Below are 4597 nucleotides of genomic sequence, written 5' to 3'. Positions count from 1 at the left end.
TGTATGATCTGGACCACTTCTGGAAATGACTCGGCTTAGGTTAAATCAAGGATGGTTTTAATGTAGCAATAATTAACATAAAAATTATTTTAAAATTGACGTAAATTCCTGACTGTATCTTAGTATGTTATACTCGTCGAATGTCGTTGTCCAAAACAAAATATAAGCGGTAAATAATAATAATAATAGAGTCATTTTGCACAGAGCAATTTTTAATATTTATAACCATAGCAAAAATATTTAGTTGTCATGAAGATTATTTACGTGTATTTTAAAAATGCATGGGCGCTCGACATCACTCGCACAGTCACGGTGATTGCAGTCGCGCATCGGCTGAGTAGTTGGGTAGTCTAAAATTAACACTGAGTCTAAAATTCATTTTACTGGCTATTTCAAATGTTTACCAGCAGTGACGGTTAAACTCTGGGCGCTCGGCTCAGATGCGTTTACCGGTATGAAGCCGATTTCAACAGTTGCTGCAGCGAGCGTCAGCACGCAAGACGTGTGCACAACTTTCGGTGAGATAAAACTCAACGCCTGACTTAAAATCATCCCTTTTCGATCCTGCGTCATTACAGTGAACTTGAGGTAAGTTGTGTTCAATTTCCTTAAAAAGCATCAACATTTCACGCCGAGCATAGTTTCAATCGAGTTACGTCGACCTACATATTTCGAACTGTTGCTGATTAAATGTTGATTATTATCGATCCGTTTAAACTTTGTTCATGTTCATTTGACAGTGCTTCCCTAGATGAAACGAAAAGAAAGAATTCAGAACTCGAATTCTATTAATTAGGACAACAATATACAATTTTTGTCTGAGTAAAGTAGTGCAAATGGGGGTAATATGAAAGCTTTTATGGCGCGAAGTTAACGAAGCTAACATTGACTAACGTTAGCTGCGCTGTTTTTGCGCTAGCAGCTCATATTTTCGTTCTGCTAGTTGGCAAAGAATTAGTTGCTAGGCTAGACACCATTTTTATTGAATGCAATTTACGTGAATAATATTTACGAGCACAGTCTTTGATCTGTGGAAGAAAATAAAGTGGAACAAATGTTAGCTGGCTTAAGGCCAATTCATACCGCACAGACAAACGCCAACAAACACGTTTTGTCCTAAAGTATGTGCACATTTTGATCCTGTAAGAAAATATTTATTTTACTTATGTAAATAGAGGAATGATGTGGGACTTTGGTCTGCTGAAAGCTGGGTCATGTCTGTTGCTGAGTGAGATCGGGACTCTTATTATGAAAATGAACTGAGGACTCTTATAACGGTAGAGGAGCAGCTGCGCCTGCGCCGGCGACCTCACAGTTGCTGGGGATTATGATTACGCTGACACGTTTGCTCCTGGTTTTACAGGTATGATACAACAACATATGTTCATGCTGCAAATATTTTGTGTATTAATGTTCTGGGTTTGTGAAGATCTATGTGCAGACCGTCCGCCATTTTGTGAACGCTGTGTATGACGTCGTGAAGTGCATTTAATGGCCTTTTGCACAGGGGCCTGTAACAGATGCACTCTCGACATTTAACAATATAAAACGAGAAGAAAGTTGTGTCTGAAAGCTGCAATCTTTTACTTGTATTGGTTAAAATGAATGAATATCTCGTGTTTTTCCGTGGGTGCTTGAGTTTGTCGGTTTCTGTTGGGGCAGTGTGAACATGACACTTATTTTTCATAACATTCTGAATACAACGACCAACTTTTGTTGGTGACTTTTTTTTGTTGGTGTTTGCTGGCGTTTGTCTGCGGTGTGAATTGGCCTCTAGTTGTACTTTTATGGCGCAAACTGAAATCGCACTTTATAGCTAACATCAACATTACCTTTGGCTAAATGCGGTCTGTACAGACAGGTTTGAAAAGTTTATTAGCTACCCTAGGGCTGGGCGATATGACTGAAAACTGTATCATGATGTAAGCGTTTCATATCAGTCGATAATATTGATATTTTTTATGACCTATTTAAAATAAGGACCAGGAGAAAAATATATTACATTCAACATTTTTATTTTAAACTTAACCTTCCTCTGATTATAATCCCCTCAGTTATAAAGGCAGAAATGTCAACACAACCATGGAAAGCAACACCATGGAAGACACAAAAGACAGGTCTTCTCAGGAGGCTGTGCCTACAGGTAGGAATTCTACAAAGTGAACTCTCTCGGTTTACTCTGACATATCTACGTACAATGTTTTGCTACTAATCTGTTATGCCTGCTTTTTCTTGTGTCTTACAGCAATTGCTAAGGAGATCCTCATCCAGCTTGATTCTATCAGAGAGCAGCAGTTGCTCATCCTGATGCAGCTCCTACAAATCTCCAGCAGTTCCAGACTTCACGCCAGACCCAACACATTTTGGGCTCCTACTTTCAACTATTGAGGAGCTACAATGTTTGGAGGAGACGTTAAAGAATCCAGAGGAGAAGAAGAATTTGGTGAGTTAAATTATGCATTAATCAGATCATTCCTAAAAGTCAGTCCCCACTCTCACTCATGCTATATTCCTTAAATAACTAACGAGTTACATGTCTTTGTTTCAGACTGTTCTCCTTGGAATGGTCGGAGGCATGACTCTTAAAGACACTGTGGGGCAGGTCCTGAAAAGAGCAATGAACACTTCGCTGGCAAGACTCATTAAAAGTGTGGTTCTGGGTGAGTGTCAGTGCTGGATAACTGCACTGTGGTGACACCCCAGGGCTCTACAGTGCAACCTATTTATTTATTTATTTATTTATTTATTTACTGGCTGTGACGGTGACAAAGTATTTAGGAGCACCAGTGCGACTGACCTGATCAGGTTCTATGGGTGCACCCTCCATTGAAACTAGAGCTGCAACGATTCCTCGATTAAAGTCGAGCACTCGATTAAAAAAAATCCTCAATAGCAATTTACCCGTGTTGAGTAACCGGCAAAATACCGGAAGTGGCGCATTCCACAGACGAGAATCCATGAATAACATTATTACACCGTTTTCTAAGGCTACGCGATCTATTTAAAACCATTTACAATCATAATATAGCATAGTGCTATCATGAAATCACAAAGGCTGTGATTTAGTTAAGAAAATGCGCTTTTAAAAAAAAAAAATGCCCCGGCAAGTCATTTTATCAAATACCGCCTTTTAATGGGTAGGTTAATTTGTCATTGATCAGAAGGTGCTCCTAAATTTGACTGTGCTCCTAAACTTTTTAAATTAAAAAGAAATGTAAGTGTAGAGCCCTGCATCCAAATTAAGTTTTGGTTGTTGCTGAGTAACATCACGTGGTCATGCTGCCCTCTTCTATCTTGTGTTTTTCTCAGATGCAGTCCGCCGCAATGCCCTGACCAAAGATTCTACAGAAGAGGAAACAGAGCTGCTCATCACCAGGTGTCTGTGGTTAGCCTCTGATAGGGATGGTGGCCGAAGTCAGAGGGCGAACAGGCAGACAACGTAGACAACTCAAATATCGCGGTGGGCCAGAATTAAATGTTTCAAAGTTAAAAATGTTGATATTGGAAAATGGTATTTGAACTCCTTGATTCTACATTAATGCTGTGATATTATTTCTATTCTATTCTTTTCAATTCAAATCTGTTATCAAAAAGTGTGTGCGTAGACTACTCAAAAACGCAGTGGGCCAGAATTAAATGTTTCAAAGTGAAAATGTTGATATTGGAAAATGGTATTTGAACTCCTTGATTCTACATTAATGCTGTGATATTATTTCTATTCTATTCTGTTCTATTCTATTCTTTTCAATTCAAATCTGTTATTAAAAAGTGTGTGTGCGTAGACAACTCAAATGCAGTGGGCCAGAATTAAATGTTTCAAAGTTAAAAATGTTGATATTGGAAAATGGTATTTGAACTCCTTGATTCTACATTAATGCTGTGATATTTCTATTCTATTCAAATCTGTTATTAAAAAGTGTGTTTATCCTATTTTTGTAGTGTGGTCCAATAAAAAATGCATTAAACATGAAACCTGTCTTCCTTGTGCTGTTTTACTTTGTTTATCTTGCATAAATAACGGCTGCTAAGCAATTTTAGTATTAACCTGATATGAATGGAAATCAAAGTTCAAATAAGCCCAAATAAGGAACGGGATTGGAGGCGAGCTATACGTCCTCTCACTCGGGTTTCCGCAATCGGGCCGCGTTAAAACCGAGCGCTCGGCCGAGTGTCTTTAGCCTTAATCGGGCCGCGTTAAAACCGAGCGCTCGCAGAGCAATCGGACCTAGATTCATGCCGAGGATTGGCCGATTGTTTTAGCCTTAATCGGGCCGCTCTCGGCCCGCACAATTTTTGCTAGCTGGGTAGATAGATAGATAGACAGACAGACAGACAATTTATTATAAAAGCATACATCTAGCTTACACATTTACCCAAATTATCATACGCCTGTTTAACCGAAGTTAATTTGGGTGGGTTTCTCCATCCCCAATGTCCCTGATGAGAACGTCGGTCTCCTCGGCTGTGAACCGCTCCTGGTGCGCGCCTGGCAAATCCGCCGTTACAATAGGAATCCGCTTTAGAACAAGCGCGCCTGCTCTTAAAGGGAATGTGAGATGTCGCTCTGATTGGTTTATTTCGCGTTACGCCCAAACCA

The 4597-nt window shown here is 39.6% G+C and overlaps 1 long non-coding RNA gene across 2 annotated transcripts; it reads left to right on the top strand.

The window, feature by feature from the left end:
• The first annotated feature begins 205 nt into the window (after positions 1-205).
• LOC309478945 lies at positions 206-4270 on the top strand. 2 transcript variants are annotated; one of them, XR_014199133.1, is made up of 6 exons: positions 206-588; positions 1176-1363; positions 2055-2143; positions 2246-2443; positions 2549-2660; positions 3310-4270. It is a non-coding gene; the product is annotated as an uncharacterized lncRNA (long non-coding RNA). The 2 variants fall into 2 exon arrangements; XR_014199134.1 differs by having other exon boundaries at positions 212-1363.
• Positions 4271-4597: the final 327 nt, after the last annotated feature.

This window comes from Leuciscus leuciscus (genome assembly GCF_965113295.1).
Source record: "Leuciscus leuciscus genome assembly, chromosome: 17".
Taxonomy (NCBI): Eukaryota; Metazoa; Chordata; class Actinopteri; order Cypriniformes; family Leuciscidae; genus Leuciscus; species Leuciscus leuciscus.
Note: the sequence above shows the minus strand (reverse complement) of the source record. Positions and strands in the feature narration are given on the sequence as shown.